General features: G+C 49.0%; 1 protein-coding gene and 2 long non-coding RNA genes across 6 annotated transcripts in view; 2 read left to right on the forward strand and 1 right to left on the reverse strand.

Annotated features, from left to right (window-relative positions):
• LOC118381633 (transcription factor 4-like) overlaps window positions 1-12,500 on the forward strand; it is a 539,774-nt gene that overhangs the window by 318,473 nt on the left and 208,801 nt on the right. The window lies entirely within an intron of this gene.
• On the reverse strand, window positions 5,107-6,678 carry LOC127906462 (uncharacterized). Of its 3 annotated transcripts, none has more exons than XR_008061453.1 (3): window positions 6,530-6,678; window positions 5,462-5,502; window positions 5,107-5,133 (listed from the first exon to the last, which is right to left on the reverse strand). It is a non-coding gene; the product is annotated as an uncharacterized LOC127906462 (long non-coding RNA). The 3 variants fall into 3 exon arrangements; XR_008061455.1 differs by lacking the exon at window positions 6,530-6,678 and adding an exon at window positions 5,298-5,338 and having other exon boundaries at window positions 5,462-5,697; XR_008061454.1 differs by lacking the exon at window positions 5,107-5,133 and adding an exon at window positions 5,312-5,338.
• LOC127906457 (uncharacterized) overlaps window positions 12,449-12,500 on the forward strand; it is a 3,032-nt gene continuing 2,980 nt past the window's right edge. Inside the window, exon 1 of the long non-coding RNA XR_008061448.1 lies at window positions 12,449-12,500. This exon is cut by the window's right edge and continues 1,227 nt beyond it. This is a non-coding gene — a long non-coding RNA (uncharacterized LOC127906457).

Here is a 12,500-nt window from a genome sequence, read left to right on the forward strand (position 1 = left end):
CCTGAAACTCCTCCACTTCCTCCTTCCCCTGCTGTTCCCTGAAGCTCCTCCACTCCCTCCTTCCCCTGCTGTTCCCTGAAGCTCCTCCACTTCCTCCTTCCCTGCTGTTCCCTGAAACTCCTCCACTTCCTCCTTCCCCTGCTGTTCCCTGAAGCTCCTCCACTCCCTCCTTCCCCTGCTGTTCCCTGAAGCTCCTCCACTTCCTCCTTCCCTGCTGTTCCCTGAAACTCCTCCACTTCCTCCTTCCCCTGCTGTTCCCTGAAGCTCCTCCACTTCCTCCTTCCCCTGCTGTTCCCTGAAGCTCCTCCACTTCCTCCTTCCCTGCTGTTCCCTGAAACTCCTCCACTTCCTCCTTCCCTGCTGTTCTCTGAAACTCCTCCACTTCCTCCTTCCCTGCTGTTCCCTGAAACTCCTCCACTTCCTCCTTCCCTGCTGTTCTCTGAAACTCCTCCACTTCCTCCTTCCCCTGCTGTTCCCTGAAGCTCCTCCACTTCCTCCTTCCCCTGCTGTTCCCTGAAACTCCTCCACTTCCTCCTTCCCCTGCTGTTCTCTGAAGCTCCTCCACTTCCTCCTTCCCCTGCTGTTCTCTGAAGCTCCTCCACTCCCTCCTTCCCCTGCTGTTCCCTGAAGCTCCTCCACTTCCTCCTTCCCCTGCTGTTCCCTGAAGCTCCTCCACTTCCTCCTTCCCCTGCTGTTCTCTGAAGCTCCTCCAGCTTCCTGCTCAGGTTGCTCTAGCTCCTCCCTCCTTCCCCTGCTGTTCTCTGAAGCTCCTCCAGCTTCCTGCTCAGGTTGCTCTAGCTCCTCCCCCCTTCCCCTGCTGTTCTCTGAAGCTCCTCCACTTCCTCCTTCCCCTGCTGTTCTCTGAAACTCCTCCACTTCCTCCTTCCCCTGCTGTTCCCTGAAAGCTCCTCCCCCTTCCCCTGCTGTTCTCTGAAGCTCCTCCAGCTTCCCTGCTGTTCTCCAGCTCCTCCCCCTTCCCCTGCTGTTCCCTGAAGCTCCTCCACTTCCTGCTTCCCCAGCTGTTGCTCCAGCTCCCTCCCTCCTTCCCCTGCTGTTCTCTGAAGCTCCTCCAGCTTCCTGCTCAGGTTGCTCCAGCTCCTCCCTCCTTCCCCTGCTGTTCTCTGAAGCTCCTCCAGCTTCCTGCTCAGGTTGCTCTAGCTCCTCCCTCCTTCCCCTGCTGTTCTCTGAAGCTCCTCCAGCTTCCTGCTCAGGTTGCTCTAGCTCCTCCCCCCTTCCCCTGCTGTTCTCTGAAGCTCCTCCAGCTTCCTGCTCAGGTTGCTCCAGCTCCTCCCTCCTTCCCCTGCTGTTCTCTGAAGCTCCTCCAGCTTCCTGCTCAGGTTGCTCTAGCTCCTCCCCCTTCCCCTGCTGTTCTCTGAAGCTCCTCCAGCTTCCTGCTCAGGTTGCTCTAGCTCCTCCCCCTTCCCCTGCTGTTCTCTGAAGCTCCTCCAGCTTCCTGCTCAGGTTGCTCTAGCTCCTCCCTCCTTCCCCTGCTGTTCTCTGAAGCTCCTCCAGCTTCCTGCTCAGGTTGCTCTAGCTCCTCCCCCCTTCCCCTACCTGTCACTGGCTGTGTTCCCAACGGCTCCCTATTCTCTTTACATTAGACCAGGGCCCATATATGGAATAGGGTCCCTATCCTGGTCTGTCTGCAGGTAAAAACTCCCTCATTTACACCTCCCTCGGTTAAACTGTTAGTTGATAATGAATGTGCCTGTGATGATTCTAGGGCTTTTCTACAGGGCTCTGTCCTTCTCTACGTACCATGGGTCTGGGTGCCTCTGGTAACAGTAGTGGCATCGGCACAGGCCACGACATGCCACAGCAAATCTAGTAGACATTTTTTTGGACAGTTCGCTAGGTGACTGTTGGCTTCGGGGCGTACCCGAGGGGGTTGCCATGACTACATCTTCGTGTCCCACCTGTCTCTTATGGTGGGCTCTGACAGCAATACCCCATGCTGTTCACACACTCTATCTCTCTGTCTCTCTCTCAATTCAATTCAAGGAGCTTTATTGGCATGGGAAACATGTGTTAACATTGCCAAAGCAAGTGAGGTAGATAATATATAAAGTGAATATATAAAGTGAAATAAACTCTCTCTCTCTCTCTCTCTCTCTCTCTCTCTCCATAATAACACTTGTTTGATTTGAGATCTCTAGTACCAAGTCTGATTTTCTCAATTCCTTCCGTCCTTGGAGATTTCCTTTGATTGACTCGGAATTAGTCCAAATCCCTTCAATCCTGATATTTCACATAGCCTGTGTGTGTGTGTGTGTGTGTGTGTGTGTGTGTGTGTGTGTGTGTGTGTGTGTGTGTGTGTGTGTGTGTGTGTGTGTGTGTGTGTGTGTGTGTGTGTGTGTGTGTGTGTGTGTGTGTGTGTGTGTGTGTGTGTGTGTGTGTGTGTGTGTGTGTGTGTGTGTGTGTGTCTGTGTTTGTGTTGTGTGTGAATGTGTGTGTCTCCATTAGGCTGTGTGTATGGAAAGGGACTCCAGCTCTCCCCTCCTCCCTCCTCTCCCCTCCTTTTCTCTCCCCTCCTCCCTCCTCTCCCCTCCTTTCCTCTCCTCTCCCCTCCTTTACCCCCTCTCCTCCCCTCCCCCCTCCTTTAATCCCCTCTCCCCTCCTTTCTTCCCCTCTCCTCTCCTCTCCCCTCCTTTAATCCCCTCTCCTCCCCTCTCCCCTCCTTTCCTCCTCCCTCTCCCCTCCTTTCCTCTCCTCTCCTCTCCCCTCCTTTCTTCCCTCTCCTCTCCTCTCCCCTCCTTTAATCCCCTCTCCCCGTCTTTCCTCTCCTCTCCTCTCCCCTCCTTTCCTCTCCTCTCCTCTCCTTTAATCCCCTCTCCTCCCCTCCCCCTCCTTTAATCCCCTCTCCTCCCCTCTCCCCTCCTTTCTTCCCCTCTCCTCTCCCCTCCTCTCCTCTCTCCTCCTTTCTCCTCCTCTCCCTTCTTTCCTATCCTCTCCCCTCCTTTCCCATCCTCTCCTCTCTCCTCCTCTCTCCCCTCTCCTCCTCCTCTCCCCTCCTTCCCTCACGTCTCCTCTCCCCCCATTCATCCCCTCTCCTCCCCTTTCCTCTCCCCTCTCCTCCTCCTCTACCCTCCTTTCCTCTCCCCTCCTCTCTCCTCTCCTTCCTGTCTCCTCCTCCTCTCCCCTCCTTTCATCCCCTCCCCTCTCCTCTCCTCTCCTCTCCTCTCCTCTCCCCTCCTTTCATCCCCTCTCCTCCCCTTTCCTCTCCCCTCTCCTCCTCTCCCCTCCTTTCCTCTCCGCTCCTCTCTCCTCTCCTTCCTGTCTCCTCCCCTCTCCTCTCCCCTTCTTTTCTCCCCTCTCCTCTCTCCTCCTCCTTTCTCCTCCTCTCCCCTATTTCCTCTCCTCTCCCCTGCTTTCCCATCCTCTCCTCTCTCCTCCTCTCTATCCTCTCCTCCTCCTCTCCCCTCCTTTCATCCCCTCCCCTCTCCTCTCCCCTCCTTTCATCTCCTCTCCCCCCCCTCTCCTCATCTCCACTACATGGTTGTTATTATTCTGCCTATGTGTGTGTGTGTGTGTGTGTGTGTGTGTGTGTGTGCGTGTGTGTGTGTGTGTGTGTGTGTGTGTGTGTGTGTGTGTGTGTGTGTGTGTGCGTGCGTGCGTGCGTGCGTGTGCGTGTGCGTGCGTGCGTGTGTGTGTGTGTGTGTGTGTTTTGGAACATGTGTGTGTTATGATGTTGATTCTCAACAGCTGTTTTCCAGTCTCTTCAGATCCTCTGTAGTTCTTCCCTGGAGACGACCTGGCATAATTTAGACACATCTGCTAGCACGAATAGCAACGTTATTTAATTTGATTATTGATTTCCACACTTGCTTAAAAACATAGTTTTACCATTTTTTTCTAGAGGATTTCGTGTGTGGTAAGTAAACGTGGATGTGTCAGTTTGTATGACAGGCCAGGCAGCCTACTGTTAGTGTGAATCCTGTCTATTCTTACAATGTTTAAAGCACATTTAATCTTTAAATGTGTCTGGGCCTTCCTGGTGTTAAACCTTTCCTCTCTAGATGTGTCTGGGCCTTCCTTCCTGGTGTTAAACCTTTCCTCTCTAGATGTGTCTGGGCCTTCCTGGTGTCAAACCTTTCCTCTCTAGATGTGTCTGGGCCTTCCTGGTGTTAAACCTTTCCTCTCTAGATGTGTCTGGGCCTTCCTGGTGTTAAACCTTTCCTCTCTAGATGTGTCTGGGCCTTCCTGGTGTTACCTTTCCTCTCTAGATGTGTCTGGGCCTTCTTGGTGTTAAACCTTTCCTCTCTAGATTTGTCTGGGCCTTCCTGGTGTTAAACCTTTCCTCTCTAGATGTGTCTGGGCCTTCCTGGTGTTAAACCTTTCCTCTCTAGATGTGTCTGGGCCTTCCTGGTGTTAAACCTTTCCTCTCTAGATGTGTCTGGGCCTTCCTGGTGTTAAACCTTTCCTCTCTAGATGTGTCTGGTGTTAAACCTTTCTCTAGATGTGTCTGGGTTGGTGTTAAACCTTTCCTCTCTAGATGTGTCTGGGCCTTCCTGGTGTTACCTTTCCTCTCTAGATGTGTCTGGGCCTTCCTGGTGTTAAACCTTTCCTCTCTAGATGTGTCTGGGCCTTCCTGGTGTTAAACCTTTCCTCTCTAGATGTGTCTGGGCCTTCCTGGTGTCAAACCTTTCCTCTCTAGATGTGTCTGGGCCTTCCTGGTGTTAAACCTTTCCTCTCTAGATGTGTCTGGGCCTTCCTGGTGTTAAACCTTTCCTCTCTAGATGTGTCTGGGCCTTCCTGGTGTTAAACCTTTCCTCTCTAGATGTGTCTGGGCCTTCCTGGTGTTAAACCTTTCCTCTCTAGATGTGTCTGGGCCTTCCTGGTGTTAAACCTTTCCTCTCTAGATGTGTCTGGGCCTTCCTGGTGTTAAACCTTTCCTCTCTAGATGTGTCTGGGCCTTCCTGGTGTTAAACCTTTCCTCTCTAGATGTGTCTGGGCCTTCCTGGTGTTAAACCTTTCCTCTCTAGATGTGTCTGGGCCTTCCTGGTGTTAAACCTTTCCTCTCTAGATGTGTCTGGGCCTTCCTGGTGTTAAACCTTTCCTCTCTAGATGTGTCTGGGCCTTCCTGGCGTTAAACCTTTCCTCTCTAGATGTGTCTGGGCCTTCCTGGCGTTAAACCTTTCCTCTCTAGATGTGTCTGGGCCTTCCTGGTGTTAAACCTTTCCTCTCTAGATGTGTCTGGGCCTTCCTGGTGTTAAACCTTTCCTCTCTAGATGTGTCTGGGCCTTCCTGGTGTTAAACCTTTCCTCTCTAGATGTGTCTGGGCCTTCCTGGTGTTAAACCTTTCCTCTCTAGATGTGTCTGGGCCTTCCTGGCGTTAAACCTTTCCTCTCTAGATGTGTCTGGGCCTTCCTGGTGTTAAACCTTTCCTCTCTAGATGTGTCTGGGCCTTCCTGGTGTTAAACCTTTCCTCTCTAGATGTGTCTGGGCCTTCCTGGTGTTAAACCTTTCCTCTCTAGATGTGTCTGGGCCTTCCTGGCGTTAAACCTTTCCTCTCTAGATGTGTCTGGGCCTTCCTGGTGTTAAACCTTTCCTCTCTAGATGTGTCTGGGCCTTCCTGGTGTTAAACCTTTCCTCTCTAGATGTGTCTGGGCCTTCCTGGTGTTAAACCTTTCCTCTCTAGATGTGTCTGGGCCTTCCTTCCTGGTGTTAAACCTTTCCTCTCTAGATGTGTCTGGGCCTTCCTGGTGTTAAACCTTTCCTCTCTAGATGTGTCTGGGCCTTCCTGGTGTTAAACCTTTCCTCTCTAGATGTGTCTGGGCCTTCCTGGTGTTAAACCTTTCCTCTCTAGATGTGTCTGGGCCTTCCTGGTGTTAAACCTTTCCTCTCTAGATGTGTCTGGGCCTTCCTGGTGTTAAACCTTTCCTCTCTAGATGTGTCTGGGCCTTCCTGGTGTTAAACCTTTCCTCTCTAGATGTGTCTGGGCCTTCCTGGTGTTACCTTTCCTCTCTAGATGTGTCTGGGCCTTCCTGGTGTTAAACCTTTCCTCTCTAGATGTGTCTGGGCCTTCCTGGTGTTAAACCTTTCCTCTCTAGATGTGTCTGGGCCTTCCTGGTGTTAAACCTTTCCTCTCTAGATGTGTCTGGGCCTTCCTGGTGTTAAACCTTTCCTCTCTAGATGTGTCTGGGCCTTCCTGGTGTTAAACCTTTCCTCTCTAGATGTGTCTGGGCCTTCCTGGTGTTAAACCTTTCCTCTCTAGATGTGTCTGGGCCTTCCTGGTGTCAAACCTTTCCTCTCTAGATGTGTCTGGGCCTTCCTGGTGTTAAACCTTTCCTCTCTAGATGTGTCTGGGCCTTCCTGGTGTCAAACCTTTCCTCTCTAGATGTGTCTGGGCCTTCCTGGTGTCAAACCTTTCCTCTCTAGATGTGTCTGGGCCTTCCTGGTGTTAAACCTTTCCTCTCTAGATGTGTCTGGGCCTTCCTGGTGTTAAACCTTTCCTCTCTAGATGTGTCTGGGCCTTCCTGGTGTTAAACCTTTCCTCTCTAGATGTGTCTGGGCCTTCCTGGTGTTAAACCTTTCCTCTCTAGATGTGTCTGGGCCTTCCTGGCGTTAAACCTTTCCTCTCTAGATGTGTCTGGGCCTTCCTGGCGTTAAACCTTTCCTCTCTAGATGTGTCTGGGCCTTCCTGGTGTTAAACCTTTCCTCTCTAGATGTGTCTGGGCCTTCCTGGTGTCAAACCTTTCCTCTCTAGATGTGTCTGGGCCTTCCTGGCGTTAAACTTTTCTTCTTCTACATCAAACGCTAGAGCAAAGAGTAACAGCTGTTGGTGGATAGGGAACAGGGAGGAGCTGTCACCCAGTGTCTTTGAACCTCCTGTCCTCTCTAGATGTGTCTGGGCCTTCCTGGTGTAAACCTTTCCTCTCTAGATGTGTCTGGGCCTTCCTGGTGTTAAACCTTTCCTCTCTAGATGTGTCACCCTGCCTACTCCTCTGCAGCCTCCACTCCTGGTCTATAACCTTTCCTCTCTAGATGTGTTTGGGTCTTTAATTTAAGTGTTATATAGTGCTATATATTGTAATAGAACCTTTCTACATAGTGATATATAGTGTTATGTAGTGTTATATAGTTATATATAGTGTTAAATAGGGCCTTCCTGTGTGTTATAAGTGTTATATAGTTCTCTAGTTATATAGTGTTATCTGTGTGCCTTCCTGTTATATAGTAGTATATAGTGTTATATAGTTCCTATATAGTGTTATATAGTAGTATCTAGTGTTATATAGTTCTACATAGTGTTATATAGTGTTATATAGTGTTATATAGTGTTATTCCTCTCATAGTGTTATATAGTGTTATATAGTGTTATATAGCCTTCCTGGTGTTATAAGTGTTATTCCTCTACATAGTGTTTTATAGTGTTATATCTTTTATATAGTGTTATATAGTTCTGTATAGTGTTATATACCATAGTGTTCCTAATTCTAGATGGTGTTATATAGGGTTATATAGTTCTGTATAGTCTTATATAGTGTTATAGTGTTATATAATTCTATATAGTGTTATATAGTCTTATATAGTGTTATATAGTGTTATATAGTTCCTAGTGTTATATAACCTATTGTTATATAGGGTTATATAGTTCTGTATAGTCTTATTCCTGTTATATAGTGTTATATACCTTATATAGTTCTCATAGGGTTATATAGTGTTATATAGATGTGTTATATAGTCTACATAGGGTTATATAGGTTATATAGTTCCTGGTGTTATATAGTTCCTAGGGTTAGATGTGTTATATCTGGGCCTATATAGTGTTTAAAGTTCTGTATAGTGTTATATAGTGTCTATATAGTGTTAAATCTGGGTTATATTCCTGGTTTAAACATATAGTGGGACTTTCAGGACTCTCTGAGGGGATGTGTCTGGGCCCTTCACTGAGAGGAAGCCCAGCACTGAGAGGAAGCCCAGCACTCTCAGGAGGTAGTGTCTGCAGCCTGGCTGGCTGGCGGATCTGGAAGAGTGTGGTTCCTCTAGATGTGTCTGAAGAGTCTGGCTTCCTGGCGGTCCTGGCAAACCTTTCTGCTCCCTGTCAGCCCTAAATGGGGCTGGGCCTTCCTGCGCGTTAAACTCCATTATCCGATAACCTTCCGCACACTGCTCCATCGAATCCCAGGCGGGCTCCGGCACTCTCCCTGGGTCGACCGCCCACCTGCCTATCTCCTCCCAAGAAGTATAGTCCATTCTCTTGTCGTCCAAACCGTACTCCTCTTTGGGTTGCTCCTGTTGCCTCTTCTCCTGCTGCACCTTGGTGCCGCTACACTCCCCTGGTTTAGCCCAGGGTCCTCTCCCGTCGAGGATTTCCTCCCATGTCCAGAAATTCCTTATTACGTATCTCCTGCTGCCGCTGTTGCTTCTCCTGCTGCCGCTGTTGCTTCTCCTGCTGCCGCTGTTGCTTCTCCTGCTGCCGCTGTTGCTTCTCCTGCTGCCGCTGTTGCTTCTCCTGCTGCCGCTGTTGCTTCTCCTGCTGCCGCTGTTGCTTCTCCTGCTGCAGCTGTTGCTTCTCCTGCTGCCGCTGTTGCTTCTCCTGCTGCCGCTGTTGCTTCTCCTGCTGCTGCTGTTGCTTCTCCTGCTGCTGCTGTTGCTTCTCCTGCTGCTGCTGTTGCTTCTCCTGCTGCTGCTGTTGCTTCTCTCTTGCTGCTGCTGTTGTTCTCCTGCTGCTGCTGTTGCTTCTCCTCTGCCGCTGTTGCTTCTCCTGCTGCCCCTGTCTTACCTGCTGCTGCTGTTGCTTCACCTGCTGCTCCTGCCTGTTGACACGCTGCTTGGTCCAGTTGTGGTGGGTGATTCTGTAACGGTTTCTCTTGTAGAGAAAGAGAGTCAAAATGCAGCGTGGTAAGTTAGATACATGTTTAATAAACTAATAAACAGGAATATACAAAAACAAGAAATACCGTGAAAACCTATACAGCCTATCTAGTGACAACTAACAGTTATATACAGTGAACAATTAGAATAGTGTTAAATATGGTTCCCAATCAGAGTGTTAAACACCTGCCTCTGATTGAGAACCACTCCAGACATATAGACTTTCTAGATAACCCCACTAGCTACAATCCCACATACATACACACCAAAACCCCAAGTGTTATAAACCCATGTCACACCCTGGCCTGACCAAATAAATGAAGACAAACACAATATATTATACCAGGGCGTGACAATAGTTCTATATAGTGTTATATAGTTCTATATATTGTTATATAGTTATATATATTGTTATAGTTCTATATAGTGTTATATAGTTCTATGTAGTTTTATATTATGTTATATAGTTATATATATATTGTTATAGTTCTATATATTGTTATATAGTGTTATATAGTTATATATATTGTTTATAGTTCTATATAGTGTTATATAGTGTTATATAGTTCTATATATTGGTATAGTTATATATATTGTTATAGTTATATATATTGTTTATAGGTTATATATTGTTATATAGTGTTATAGTTCTATATAGTGTTTATAGTGTTATATATTGTTATATAGTTATATATATTGTTATAGTGTTATATAGTGTTATATAGTGTTATAGTTCTATATATTGTTATAGTTCTATATATTGTTATATAGTTCTATATAGTGTTTATAGTTCTATATAGTTATAGTTATATATATTGTTATATAGTGTTATAGTTCTATATATTGTTATAGTTCTATATATTGTTATAGTTCTATATAGTGTTTATAGTTCTATATAGTGTTATAGTTCTATATATTGTTATAGTTCTATATAGTGTTATAGTTCTATATAGTGTTATAGTTATATATATTGTTATAGTTATATATATTGTTATAGTTATATATATTGTTAGTTTTATAGTTATATATATTGTTATAGTTATAGCATATTGTTATAGTTCTGATGGGCAGCCAGCACTGAGAGGAAGCCCATCACCAGGCCAGCACTGAGATGCCCATCCAGGCCTCTTAGCTGCCCATCCTGGCCTCTTAGCTGCCCATCCAGGCCTCTTAGCTGCCCAGATCCAGGCCTCTGAGCTGCCGGATCCTGGAAGAGTCTGGCTGACTCCTGTCCTCTTAGCTGCCCATCCAGGCCTCCCTCCCAAGGCCTCTTTGCCCATCCTGGGGCTGATCCTCCTCTTAGCTGGCATCCTGTCCTCTTGCTGCCCATCCAGGCCTGCTTAGCTGCCCATCCTGGCCTCTTAGCTCCCATCCAACCTTTTAGCTGCCCATCCAGGCCTCTGCTGCCCATCCAGGCCTCTTAGCTGCCCATCCAGGCCTCTTAGCTGCCCATCCTGGCCTCTTAGCTGCCCATCCTGGCCTCCTAGCTGCCCATCCTCTTAGCTGCCCATCCTGGCCCTAGCCCACCTCCTCATCCTGAAGTATAGTCCATTCCTTGTCGTCCAAACCGTACTCCTCTTTGGGTTGCTCCTGTTGCCTCTTCTCCTCCTGCACCTTGGTGCCCACTCCTGGTTTAGCTGCCCAGGGTCCTCTAGCTGCCCATCCGAGGATTTCCTCCCATGTCCAGAAATTCCTTATTACCCATCCTGGCCGCTGTTGCTTCTCCTCCTGCCGCTGTTAGCTGCCCATCCAGGCCTCTTAGCTGCCCATCCGCTGTTGCTTCTCATCCTGCCGCTTAGCTTCTCCCTCCAGGCTGTTGCATTCTCCTGCTGCCGCTCTTGCTGCCCATCCAGGCCTCTTGCTGCCCATCCAGGCCTGTTAGCTGCCCATCCAGGCCTCTTAGCTGCCCATCCTGGCCTCTTAGCTGCCCATCCAGGCCTCTTAGCTGCCCATCCTGGCCTCTTAGCTGCCCATCCTGTCCTCTAAGCTGCCCATCCTGGCCTCTCAGCTGCCCATCCTGTCCTCTTAGCTGCCCATCCTGGCCTCTTAGCTGCCCATCCAGGCCCTCTTAGCTGCCCATCCTGGCCTCTTAGCTGCCCATCCTGGCCTCTCAGCTGCCCATCCTGTCCTCTTAGCTGCCCATCCTGGCCTCTTAGCTGCCCATCCAGGCCCTCTTAGCTGCCCATCCTGTCCTCTTAGCTGCCCATCCTGGCCTCTTAGCTGCCCATCCAGGCCCTCTTACCTGCCCATCCTGGCCTCTTAGCTGCCCATCCAGGCCCTCTCAGCTCTCTCTCCCTCTCTCCTCTTAGCTGCCCATCCAGGCCCTCTCCCTCTCTCCTCTTAGTAGTGGGACGCTGTATGGTTGGGCTGCTACTGTCTTTGTCTCAGTTGTTTAATTGGTTCCAGAAGACGGCAGATATTGCCAGGTGTAATGTACTGTCTGATTCTGTTTTAAGTGTTCTTAAATGGTTTCTATTTATTTATCAACCGAAGCGTGATTAAGCTAATTAAAGCGAACCGCTTTGAACTGCCCATGATGGCAGTGCTGTACCACGGAACAGAGTGAGAGAGAGAGAGGAGGGAGATAGAGAGAGAGAGGAGGGAGATAGAGAGAGAGGAGGGAGAGAGAGAGAGAGAGAGAGAGAGAGAGAGAGAGAGAGAGAGAGAGAGAGAGAGAGAGAGAGAGAAAGGAGGAGAGAGACAGAGAGAGAGAGAAAGGAGGAGAGAGAGAGAGAAAGGAGGAGAGAGAGAGAGAAAGGAGGAGAGAGTGAGAGAAAGGAGGAGAGAGAGAGAGAAAGGAGGAGAGAGAGAGAAAGGAGGAGAGAGAGAGAGAAAGGAGGAGAGAGAGAGAGAAAGGAGGAGAGAGAGAGAAAGGAGGAGAGAGAGAGAGAAAGGAGGAGAGAGAGAGAGAAAGGAGGAGAGAGAGAGAGAAAGGAGGAGAGAGAGAGAGAGGAGGAGAGAGAGAGAGAAGGAGGAGAGAGAAGAGAGAGAAGAGGAGAGAGAGAGAGAAAGGAGGAGAGAGAGAGAGAAAGGAGGAGAGAGAGAGAGAAAGGAGGAGAGAGTGAGAGAGAGAGAGAAAGGAGGAGAGAGCGGGGGGTGAGAACAGTCGCTGGAGAGGCAGTCACACCCTGTGTGTGTGTGTGTGTGTGTGTGTGTGTGTGTGTGTGTGTGTGTGTGTGTGTGTGTGTGTGTGTGTGTGTGTGTGTGTGTGTGTGTGTGTGTGTGTGTGTGTGTGTGTGTGTGTGTATTTCAACGGGCCGAGACCACAACACACTCCATTGCCACTGTGCTACAGCTTTTCCTCATCATGGTCACCAAGCCTGGCTGGGGCATCTTGACGTCAGCTCCTTATCCCAGAACACACCAGCTGCTCTCTGGATTTCTCCGTCACACAGAACACACACACACACACACACACACACACACACACACACACAGACACATGCACACACACACACATGCACACACACACACATGCACACACACACATGCACACACACAGACACATGCACACACACACACAGACACACACACACACACACACACACACACACACACACACACACACACACACACACACACACACACACACACACACACACACACACACACACACAGAAACACCCACGCACACACACACAGAAACACACACACACACACAGACACATGCAAATCAAATCAAA

The sequence above is a fragment of the Oncorhynchus keta genome, chromosome 12 (assembly GCF_023373465.1).
Source record: "Oncorhynchus keta strain PuntledgeMale-10-30-2019 chromosome 12, Oket_V2, whole genome shotgun sequence".
NCBI classification, from domain to species: domain Eukaryota; kingdom Metazoa; phylum Chordata; class Actinopteri; order Salmoniformes; family Salmonidae; genus Oncorhynchus; species Oncorhynchus keta.